Source organism: Solanum stenotomum, chromosome 3 (assembly GCF_019186545.1).
Source record: "Solanum stenotomum isolate F172 chromosome 3, ASM1918654v1, whole genome shotgun sequence".
NCBI classification, from domain to species: domain Eukaryota; kingdom Viridiplantae; phylum Streptophyta; class Magnoliopsida; order Solanales; family Solanaceae; genus Solanum; species Solanum stenotomum.
In genome coordinates this window covers 56,500,628-56,514,075 of record NC_064284.1, presented here as the reverse complement: position 1 = coordinate 56,514,075, position 13,448 = coordinate 56,500,628, and the positions used below count along the sequence as shown (strand labels likewise).

At 26.9% G+C, this 13,448-nt stretch overlaps 1 pseudogene; it reads left to right on the top strand.

Annotated features, from left to right (window-relative positions):
• Positions 1-1,517: 1,517 nt before the first annotated feature.
• On the top strand, positions 1,518-2,048 carry LOC125860056 (ESCRT-related protein CHMP1A-like; annotated as a pseudogene).
• The last annotated feature ends 11,400 nt before the right edge of the window (positions 2,049-13,448 follow it).

Genomic DNA, 13,448 nt, shown 5'->3' with positions numbered 1-13,448 from the left:
TAATTAACAATATTACATTTTGCAATTTCTTGATGAAGGAAAACAACTGATTGCACATGAAAAACAGTGGTGAAAACAAAAATAAATATTCAAATAATTCAGCTCTTTTATAGGTAATTTAAACTTCTAGATGCACTTTTAAATGTTTCTTTGGTGGTTGTTTCATATTGCTAAGATTTGATTTTAATTATTAAAAAAAAATGTGGCCGATATTTTATTTATATCATTAAGGCACGGTATTCATCTGAGTCCAATTTTATAAATTAAAATTTTATCAAAATTATAATAAATAATAGCTCTTGATTTATTAAAAAAAATAAAAAATTAATAAATTTAATTTTCAACACTAAGAACCTTTAAACTAAGATTAGAGTCACATTTTTTCAACTTCTACATATAAATTAATTATACGCGCAAAATATCGATTAAAATCCTGTGTTAAAATATAGTAATCATTAATCAGGAATGTAGCTTCTCGAAATAATTAAATTAGTCAATTGTTTTTTTAACCCCTCAAATATATATCATAAAGTTTATTTTATGCATTCTTATCCAAATGAATAAAATATATAACGAGTGAACTCAAATTCAAAACTTATTTTCTCAGTCCTCAACCCTTCAAAGTTAGTATTTTCCACTAGTTTGATTTGGGGCAACGGAGTATTGGTTTCGTTCGAAGATAATAATTCATTGTTTATTAAGAAACTTACATAAATTATATTAGTTTAGGAGCTAATTATTTAGATATACTTTAATTTGTAATATTACGAATCTTACTAGACTTTGGTACGTTCAAATAGTTCCACATAATTGTATCTTGAGATACATCGGGTCAAAATTATGAGTAGTTTGTTCAAGAAACATTGTATCCAAGTGGATTCGCATGTATCTAAGATATATAACAAATATCGCTCTCCTCCCGTCTCGCTCACCACTCTCCTATGTAACCGGTATCCTAAATACATGTGAATTACACTAGATATATGCATCTAGGACGTTCGCCTCCTTCCCCATTTCACTCGCCTCTCTCCCTATTTTAGTGTATTTGGTAGCAAAAATACATGTATCTAGGTGTATGTTACTCAATAAAACTCTTAATTAGTAGTAAGATACGTAATATTTTAAAAGTATAATTAATAATAGTATATACAGTGGTGAAATATGTCTAATTATGTAGTTTGTCTTTTTTTTTAGGGTAAATTACATAAATCTCATAGTTTTAATATGAAATTACAATCTATCCCTAATAAGTTTCTAAGAGAAAATGATCAAAATAGTCTTTAATGTATGGACTTAGATTAATTTGGTCCCTCATATATGCAGGTTATGGAAAAGGTCCTTTATGTATGTTAAAAACTTATCAATTTAGTCTTTCACCCTAAAACCCTAACGACACAAAAAAAATCTGTCAAATTAAACAGAGATGTGCAACTCACGTGACATTGAAAAGACGATTGATCTACTTCAGAAATTGAAAAGACGATTCATAGATCAAAGGAGAAGAATCGCCAAAACAATCGAAAGACTCCATCACCAAAGCTTAGAAAATGGGAAACGCCGAGAAATTCATGAATCAGATCATGGAGCTCAAGTTCACATCAAAAAGGCTCCAACGCGAAGCCCGAAAATGCGAGAAGGACGAAAAGTCTGAGAAGCTCAGGGTGAAGAAGGCCACCGAGAAAGGTAACATGGACGACACTAGAATTTACGCCGAGAACGCCATCTGCAAGCACAGCGAGCAAATGAACTATCAACACAGGGAATCTACAGAAAATGTCGGAGACGATGGATTCATTTGAGCGTCAATTTGTGAATATGGAGGTTCAAGCTGAATTCATGGAGAGTTCTATAGCTGGAAGTACTTCCTTATCGACTCCAGAGGATCAGGTCGGCAGCCTGATGCAACAGGTGGCTGATGACTATGGACTCGAGGTGTCCGTGGGGCTTCCACAAGCAGCCGACCATGCTATATCTTCTAAGGATGAGGAGAAGGTCAGTGAGGATGATCTATCCAGGCATCTTGCTGAGCTCAAGGCATGTGGATAATTGAGAAAACAGAGGTTTTGTTTAAGATTTTTGTATGTCACGTGAGTTGCACATCTCTGTTTAATTTAACAGAATTTTTTTGTGTCGTTAGGATTTTAGGGTGAAAGACTAAATTGATAAGTTTTTAATATAGATAAAGGACTTTTTCCATAAGTTGCATATATGAGGGACCAAGTCTATACATTAAGGACTATTTTGATCGTTTTCTCAAGTTTCTAATTACATTCCCTTAAAAAAAATTTAAAAAAAAACTGATACAATAATTGAAGCTCGGATACATTAAATAATATCTCGGATACATTAAATATTGGCTCAGATACATTAAAAACTAGCTCGGATACATAATATATAGCTCGGATACATTAAATACTGGCTCGGATACATTAATATGCAACTCGGATACATAAAAGAAATAAGGAATTTTGAAGATTTTTAAAAGTAATAGGGGATAATGGAAATAAGTGAAACAAAATGTGTGTATTTCTGTAATTTATCCTTGTTTTTATTCAAATGGAATGGACTGGACTGGACTAGACCGGACCGGATCTACGGGTAAACAAATGGGTAAGGCCCATTAACCATTTTGTTTAATAGGCCGGATTACACTTGTCATATTAGCCCACTTAATAGTTTGGAAAACCACACAAAATACCCCCTAAAATAAAGAGCAACTTTCACATATAGCAAACATAAAAATCATATTTGTATGTTATAGCTATAGTTTACATAATTGCGCTCCATAACAAATTTTATGTTTGCTATGGAGCTTTTGATTTGTATAATTCGCTACAAACATCCAATTTTATACAAATTGTTCAGTTTTGTATAAATTCATTTATACATTGTAATTTGTATAATAAGATCTGTATTTATATAATTATAAGTGTATAGGACAAAAATATATGTATTTATGTTTGTATATACATTTTTCTCTCGTTTTATACAAACACAAACACATTTTATACATTTTATACCGAAATGTATAAAATGGCTAATTGTATACCGAAAATGGCTAATTGTATATCGAATCAGATGGCAAAAAAATAGAATGTTTGTTGCGAATTACAATTAAAATAAACTATGGCTATAGCATTTAATTTGAATTAATAATTAGCTATTTCATACAATTTTCCCTAAAATAAATTAAATTAATTATGTCATATTACCCTCTTCCTAAATAATAATTGTATAAATTATGGGAACCACATATTATAAGTACTAAATAACATCCTATCCCTTCTAGTTTTTTATTTACCAAAAATCCCTTAAAAATGATGTTTGTGGGATACATAACATTGTGCACGGGATACATTAGGTTTGATACATTCCACATAGCGTTGTGCACGGGATACATAGCGTTTGATACATTCCACATAGTGTTGTGCACGGGATACATAGCGTTTGATACATTCCACATAACGGGATACATAGCGTTGTGCACGGGATACATGCAGGATACATAGGTAAATAAGGGATTTTTGAAATTTTTGAAATAAGTAGGGATAAATGGATATTAAGGTAAGTAAAGGAGTGTAGTTAAATAATTTGTCCATAATTAATTTGCTACCCCTTTGCCCAAATATGTTTACCCGAGATGTCTTACTACTCATTTATTCTTCGGAGTCAACTATCGCTGTTATCTCTCTAGCTAGATTTTCCTAATATTTTATCGAGTTGAGCGTACATGAATGAATGTAGAAAATCTTGATGATACCATCAGTGGCGGATCCAGAAATTTTATATTGTGAGTGCTCAACGTTTTTAGCTCAAAAATTACTACTTAAAATGGATGCTCAATTAATACATTTCAATAAAATACTAATTTTTTATACATAAATATTACTGTTTGTCACAAAAGGCAGTGGGTGCTTAAGCACCCATTATGCACAAGGTAGATCCGCCACTGGATACCATAGTAGTATATGTATATATACTATTAGTGTATCATTAGTAAATGAGTAGTATTGTGAATGAAGGAAGAAAACATTTGTGTTACCACACAACAGTATACTCACATACTGTGATGATATCATACATGATCTGAGAAGTGTTACTAATTATATGAAACAATTCTTAATGATATCATGTCAATATATGATGGTATCATAGAGGTGTTGTTGAAGGATTGAAGTACATATCATTGATACCATGATAATATCTATGGTGATATCATTACGGACTGTAGCAAATTCCATTGATACCATGTTAGTATATAGATATACTATGATGGTATTACGGAGGTCTCACTAAAGTATTGAAGCATACATCAATAATACCATAAAGTGTATAGATATACTATGATAGTATCATTACAAATTGAAGCAAATGAAAAAATATCAGAAATGAAAAACGGAAAGAAAAAAATTTAAAAATAAAATATTGAGTAACCAAAACATGAAATAAAATTGTGATGAAAAAATTAAAAATATTATGATTTGAGGAAAAAATGAATGAAAAAGAAGAAGAATATTAAAGAACAAATAAATAATCAGAAAAAAGGAGAAAGGAAAAGGAAAGGAACATAAAATAAACAAATTAAAAAATAAAGAAACATATGATAAAAAATAAATAAAATAAAAAATAAAAGGAACCAATAAAGGATAAAAAAAAAGGGAAAAAAGAAAAATAAAAGCAGAAAAAAAAAGAAATAGAGAAAATAATGAATAAAGAAACAATGAGGAAAAAAAATAAAAAAAAGTATATAAAATAAAAATTGAGTATGAATTAGATTATGGCGTAAAAAGAAAATAAAGAATAAAATAATTTGAAAAAAATGAAAAAAAATGCATAAAAATAAAAAAGAAATTAGATAAAAGAAGTAGAGAGAAAAAAATGAATAAAGAATAAATGAGAAAAAAGAAAATAAAAGGATAAAGAAAGTAAATAAAATAAATATTGAGTATAAATCAGATTATGGAGTTAAAAAAATATAAATAAAATAATTTGAAAAAATTTAAATGAACAAAGAAATATAAAAAGAAGAAAGAAAAAGTAGAGAAATAAAAAGCAAAAGAATTAAAAGGGGGCTAAATAACTAAAGCTACAAGGAAAGGGAGATTTTTTTGTAGTTAATTAGGGGCATAAATGTAAAGGGTACATCATATATGTCTATAATTAGTTACTTTTATGAGACATATACTTAGTTTTCCCTAATAGTTTCCTCTCTCGCTATTGGATCATTTCCAAAATTCGGATGTAAATACAGAGAAAATTGTAATTGTGTTTTCACTAAAAAGAATTACATGAAAAATTATATACTCCTCTTCCAGTCTCATTTTATAATGTAGTATTTAACTGAGTATGAAATTTACAACAATAATATACACAATGAAATTTTACTAAGTGAGGGATTTATTTCCTCTTTCAGTCTCATTTTATAATATAGTATTTAAGTGAGTATGAAATTTACAACAATAACATACACAATGAAATTTTACTAAGTGAATGACTGTTTTTCTCTTTCAGTCTCATCTTATTATATAATATTTAAATGGGTATGGAATTTACAACAATAACATACACAATGGAATTCTATTAAGTAAGAGACTTAGTACAGAATTTAAAAATGAAATAAGGACTTTTTATGAACATGTGATGATATTTTTATAGCTACAAGATCAGGTCTATAGAAGAAGAAGATGCAGCGTGACCATTTTATTTTTTTTGGAAAATGTAGGGCGAATTGCCATTTTAGGTAATTTAAATAAATTTAGCTAAAAAAATGACAAGTAAATCTTATGGGTTGACATCTTACCTAATTTGTCAAAAAAAATATTTTTCATGAAACAAATAAAATATGAAGAGAATAGGAAAAGTCCAAATTCTCGCTCGTCCATCAGGGCCTAGCACTCACAATTTTATTTGTATGATTGAAATTCAAACTCGTAATACTATCAATCATCTGAATTTTGACTTCTTAATTACCTCTTAGACTGTCCTTTGGAGTTTGGAACATGTAATATAGATGGGAGACATGCCAAATCTAAAAAAAAATACTCACTTTTGCTACGATCTACAAACTTTAGTATAATGGAAAGAGAATTATCTTATTGAATATTTAACTGGATATTTTGTGAATTGTACTTTATTAATGTGGGATGTTTTGTAAACTAGATCGTCTTTTTAATATTATGCATCAATATACTTAGGGGTCGTTTGGTTTGAATACAAATTATGCTGATATTAGTTATGCTGGAATAAGTTATACTAGGATAAGTTAGGTTGGATTAGTTATGCTGGAATAAGTTATACTAGGATAAGTTAGCCTGTGATAAGTTATGCTGGGATTAGTTTTTATTGCTTGTTTGATTTGTCATATTCAAACTAAGATTCATTGTATAATTTTTAAGAATAAGTTGTTTGTTTACAAAAATACCCTCACCTTATTTAGGTTTTTTTTTTTACATTTTCTTTGCAAGCTTTAGTTATTCATTCTTAAAAATAAATCTTCCATCTTACTTAGCTTAAATATTTTTGCGTGTGCATTTCCATGATTGTGCCCTGTGTTTTAAAAATTAAACTTTCATCTTATTTAACTTGAAAATAAAACGTTCATCTTATTTAGCTTAAAAATAAAACGTTCATCTTATTTAGCTTAAAAATAAAATTTTCAACTTATTTAGCTTTAAAATAAAACTTTCATTTTATTTAGTTAAAAATAAAACTTCTATCTTATTTAGCTTAAAAATAAAACTTTCATTTTAAGTTTATTAAAGTAAAATAAAATTTATTATTAAAGTTATCTACATTTTAATTATAGATAAAATATAATTTTTAAGTGAGTAATAAACTATTTAATAAAAAATATGTAATTTAGTAGTGGAGCAAACATTTTAAGTGAAATCAAAATATAAATAAACATAAGATTTAGGCAAATAAATTCAACATATAATATATTCATAAATAAAGATTGTATTTATAAAATGTTAATTTTTAATAGAAAATATATTATCATAAAAACAACGAATAATTAAGGTTGCTAATGTTATTATAAATGTTGTTAAAAATTATGTTACTATGTATGAATGTAAAAGTGATGTATAAAAGAGAGTTTAAGGTGGGGTATTTTTGTTAACTTACACACCTTATCCCAGGCCCATGATAAGTTAATCCTGGGATTACTATACCACCCTCAGTGAGGTATAACTTATCCCAGGACTAATTGTTAATCCTGGGACAAGTTATCCCTACCTTTACAATCAAACAAAGAATTAAAGGTCACTCAAAAATTATCCCAAAATTAATTCCTCTTGTCCATCACGACCCTTTATTGATTAACTGAACTTAGAAGCATTAAGTCTTGATAATCCAAATGTTGCCTATGACAGTGAGTATGCACTTATGTAGTCATCATAGAAATATACCTATTCATTGGATTGTACATTTCGAAGCTAACCTAGATTGGAATCTTTTAATTGCCAATTAAAACAAAGATTTTCTTGTTTATTCTTGTCACTCTATTATTCATCATTGTTACTAATTACTAGGAACATTTAACATTTGCAATTTGATTGATTTAAGGGAAGGAGGGATGTTTTATAAGGACAAACAATTGCTTGTAAAATTTTGGCAATTAGACTGTAATTTAATCTGTATTTATATTGTCTGCTGGTCTTCTCTTTCCTAGCCCCATTTCTTGTGTTATGGACTACCGGTCTATTCATGTTAAATATTATTACATCATGGCATATCGAGTACAAAACAATATATTCAGTCAAGTCCCGCTAAATGGGATCTAGAAAAAATAAAATATACACAAATCTTACTAGCTAGTACCTCATGAAAGTAAATATGTTGTTTCTAAAAGACTCGTGGAAGATAGATTAATATTCAATAAAAATTCTTGCTTAATATTTCCTTCGTCCAACAATAGTTGTTCACTATATTATTTTGGGATGTCCAACAATATTTGTCCACTATATGAAATCAAAAGATAATTTTACACTTAGTTTCTAATTTACTCTTATCATTAATATAGTAAGTTTTCTATTGCATTTTTCAAGACATTGTATTTATTATATTAAAAGAGTGATATAGTAAACGCACCCTTCTATTTATAATTTTTTAAGAAGTATGCAAGGTCAATAGTGAACAAATATTATTAAACAGTGAGTAATAATATTTAAACAATAACACCTAATTTTAAATAATATATTTAAAGAAGAATTAAAGTCTTTTGAGTATTTTATAGTAGAATTCCTTTAAAACTTTATTTAAGGCCAACTATTCAAACAAGGGAAAATTACGTAGCTAAGCAAACTTATACTACTTAATTGTGTATCATAGCTAATGTTTGTTTATATTACCATTCGCAGCCATTTAATCTCGGTAATTACATTTTTCAGTTCTTCTTAAATGTATAACCGTGTACAACACTCTTTTCTTTATATAAAATGGATCCATTCTCTCTCTTCAATCACTTTCCCTTATTTTCTCCTTTATTCTCTCAATTAAAATTGATTTCAAATTTTGAAATTTTCATTCATGCCCTACCAATCGTGATTCCTGATTTATAGGTAATTGATTTACAGTTAATTACTCTTGACATTTTTTTTTGTTGCAATTTCATCTTTTTTCGATTTGTATTCGTATATCACTGAGATTTCTTTTGATTTTTCATATTTGTATATCTAAAGATGAAGATGGTGTAACAGTTGAGGTAATTTGTATAAACTTTTGAAGTTTGGATCTACAATTTATTGTATATTTTCATACAAATCCATATTTTGTTTAACCGAATTCAATTGTATATTTATGAGGTAAAACGAAATCTCATTTTAATTTTCCAAATAAATTACATTTTACTGTATTTCTTTGTATTTGGGTTTGGTTTGGGTCAAATCTGTACCCATAGTTGTATAATAATTGTATAATTGTTATTCAAATTGTATAATATTATTTGTATAAACTCTTCAAGTTCGGATCCACTGTTGTATATTTGTTGTTTTCATATGTATTCTTGAGGTTTGTTGTTTGTATAAATTCATATATTCGTAAACGCATTTTCTCTAAAAACTACCCCCTCGATAACGTAGTCAATGTAACAGTTTGCATCATCCCATTTTTCAGAATATATTACCAAAATATTGATGGAAGACATTCATGTACAGAAAGAAATAACTCATGTATACATATACAAACAGGAATTCAAAAATATACAAACACACATTCAACAGACAACTTTTCCACAAAATAAATAATGTAAAATTATACATATACAAATATACAAGTCAACAATCAAATTATACAAGTCCACAAATCAAATTTATGTCAATTATACAACTACAAACGTAATTAGTTAACTTATACAAACAACTTTTCCACATAATTTCCACCCAACAATCAATTATACACATACAAATACTAATTTCATCAAGTGTAATTATACACATACAAACACTAAGTTATACTATTCTACAAATAATGTAAAATTATACATATACAAAACATACAAGTCTATAAACAATCATTGCTGATTATACAATTACAAACGTATACAATTTGACATAAACTATAGTAGATTATACAATTGATTTCTATTTTTATCTATTTACGTACTCAAATTGCAGATATCAAGTTGTATGTCTCGATCAATTCAAATACAATTGAAAATAGATTCTTCTCCCGAAACTCCAATTATCAATGGAGTAATTATACAATCACAGATAAATTTAGTTAATTCTCGACTGTTTAAAATACAATTGTAAACAACTGTTAGAATGAAACTCCAATTATTAATGGAGAATTTATACAATTACATATACAAATCAGTTCAATTGCACTATTTTTTCAAGTTCTTCATCTACATAAATGCAAATAAAAAACACAAATCAATGCAAATCAAATATACGTTTCTAGCCAAGAAAATTGAGTTGCCGCCGAGATTCGATTGGATGTACTAGGATGAAATCAATTGGGTTGTACGAAGAAGATATAACTGGTAGGAAAGTCTAACGAGATAATATTCTGTGAATTAAGGAATTTTATACCTTTTCCTAGCCGAGATCACCGCCATAGCTTTCAAAAATTTGAATTCAATTTTGTAAAAACTTTGAAGAAAACAGAATTGCACAGCCGATCACCACTGTAGCAACTTAAAAATATAGCTACTATTAGTAATTATGAAAACTTTAGCTAATGAGAGTAATTAATTTAATTATGATAGCTATATGTGAAAGTTTCCCAAACGAAGAGAAAATTATATACTATAGCAAATATGTGTTATATATTTACTATATAACTATACTTGTATCAATCGTATATTTGTTCTCCCTCTTTCCTATTCCTCAATAGCCCTTTTCTTGTATTATGTTTTTTATTGTTTGAATCAACCGTATATTTTCTCCTTTTTAGCCCTTCTCTTCTTCTTCTACTACACATATATGTATTTGATAAAAGTATATCTTTTCTTTATTTTTTTCTCTAAGAAATCTAAGTGGACAGCTTTGAGTCTATACGTGTGTAGATCTATGTATCTGTGTATTTATGACATACTCCCTCCGTCCCATTTTATATGTCACTTTTTTACTTTGCACTTGCATTAAGAAATGACTCTTCTACCCTTATTTAATGTTTTCTTAAGTCAACTTTATTAATAAATGACAAGATTAATTAACTATTCTATCAAGGGTATAATAGGCAAAATATGGTAATTTATGCATAAATTTTATAAAATGATAAGTATTGTGGTCCAACTATTTATAGAAAGGGATGATATATAAAATGGAACGGAGGGAGTATGAGTGGATAACTTTGAGGAGATACGTATGTGTATCTTATATGTGTATTAATGTGTTTGTGTGTATGTGTATATATATAGACACTTGTGTATCTATGACAGACGAGGACAACTTTGAGGACATACATGTGTATCTATGTATATATGATAAAATAACACTATATATTAATCTAAATAGTAGAAATATATTGATTTAACTAATTAAGAGTTATCAATTTATATAGTATGGTTAGAATTTCAGAGTTAATTAAAAAAATTATCAATTTTTTTTATATATCTTCTAAATATTTTAATTGTTAATTATTGTGATTTATGATATTTTTTATTTAGTTTTAAATATAAAAAAATATATTAAAAAAACTTAAAGCTTTTATGTCGGAATTGCTTTCAAAAACTTTTAGTGCTACGTAAATTAGAAAAGAGAAAGTATCCTATATTATTTGAAAATGAAGTACAACGTATTATAATTACAACAACTAATAACTTCAAAATTTAAAAGATGTAAAAAATTTGGTTGGTGGTCTAAATTCTATTAGAGTCATATAAATTGAAACAAGGAGAGAAACATATATTATTTAAAAAATACATAAAAATTCTGTAAATCACAGCAATTAACAACAAAAAATATTAAAAAATTTAAATGATTGTTCAAATTTTATCTATATCATATAAATTGAGGAAAAAATATGTTGGGCCTATACTAGCACGAATTTCTATATCTAATTCTAACTAGAAAATGACCTTAAGTTAAACTGTCAAAATAAAAAGTTAAGCCCAAAATTAAAAATCTCTTATGTATTTGGCCTTATTAAAATTGAAAATTGTATATACATACTAATTACTTAGTAAAGAGAAGCTAATTGAGGAATTGACAGAGACATAAAACTATTATATATAATTGGTAATATATAGCTCAATATTAATTAGCAATTAATAGCCTAAAACAAAAATAGAACGTATTAGCCTAAAAGAAACAAAACCAATTTTTTATAGTTTTTTTCTTTTTATCATGTGCAACCAACCCGCATTAATTAAGGAGATGTGGAATTATTTTTTCTTTCTTGTATTTAACTCCTATAATTAAGAAAGTTAGCTTTTCAATTTCTTTAAATTCTTAAACTCAACTTTATTTAACCGTCTATTTAAAAAAAAATAGTTACGCAATTTACAGAAACATAAAGATATATTTGATTGTAATTTTATGAATTATTTTTTTTACCAATCAACAATAATTAGTTTATTAGAAAATCGATTGCCTACTTTTAAGAAGTGATATATATATATATATATTTATTAATTAACCCATTAAAAAAAGGTTACATCAACTTTTAAGGAAAGAATTTTTTAAAATTCTTTAAATAACTTATTAAAAGATTGTGACTACTTTTAAGGTAAGAAAATCTATTATTAATGCTCTAACATGTATTAATTATCACATAATCGATAATAATTAATCAAATAATATTAAATGACATTTTATTAGAAACTATAATAATACATATGCATAAATTATACAATAATTAAAGTTGCAATTACATAATGTATACATAAAAAAAATATGTATACATAAAAAAATATTCATAAAAATAGACGTGTAAATTTTATTGATGTATACAGTAATTGTAGCATGTGTACATAAACTTTATATTGTATACATAAGAATATTACCATCAATTATACGTATTACTATAATGAATACAAGAGTGAGATTAATATGATACATATATAAATTTTATTCATTAATTGTACATGTGATTTTTGTTTATGTATACAGTAACTACACTATGTATACATTAGTTCGTATTCATCGTGTATTTAGTGATTTGTATTCACATAATAAACTTGTATACTTTAATTTAAATTGAGATTGGAATTCATTGGTATACATTGGGTTGTATTCATCAAAATCAACATTCTGATTTTTTACGAAGATCTTTCTTACCCATGAAATTGAGAACAAAAATTTCAAAAAACTACTACCTGAATTTTCGCCAAAAAAAGCTTTAAAAACTTTAGTTTCACAAATCACGAATTTTCAAAATTAATAGGGCAAGAAATGCTACATAATTATATATTAAAAGAAATTATTGGAAGGATCAATCGATAAACATACAGTTATATCTGATTTGCATAGACAGAGTAAATTAAGGAGAATAAGAGAAAATTTAGAAGAGAAGCAAATATACATATGAAAAGGATTTTAGAAAGAAAACAAAAGAAGGTTGAATAACTTAAATTTTCGCAAAAACAAAATTGAAAAAACTTCAATTCTACAAATCATGAAATTCAACAATTAATTTGACAAGAACAAGATTATATATAAAGATGATTTTTAAAAGTATCCATGAAAAAACATATTCTTATATCTGTTTTTCATAAACAGATTGAATTAAGGAGAAGAATTGAAATTAGGGAGAGAATTACGTATGAAAAGAATTCTGGAAAGAGAAAAAGGAGACAAAAAAGAGGAACTCTATTTTAAAAGTGTTGACAAAATAAAAAAAGGGATAAAATAGGGATAATAAAACAATAATTTTTTAGAACGTGTGTTTGAAAAAAATAAGGAGAACAAAAATACATTTTAAAAAAATTAAAATTATTCAATGCCAAATAAATAAAACAAAGTCTTTTTCTTGCTAAAAATTTATAAGTGGGCTATTTATTG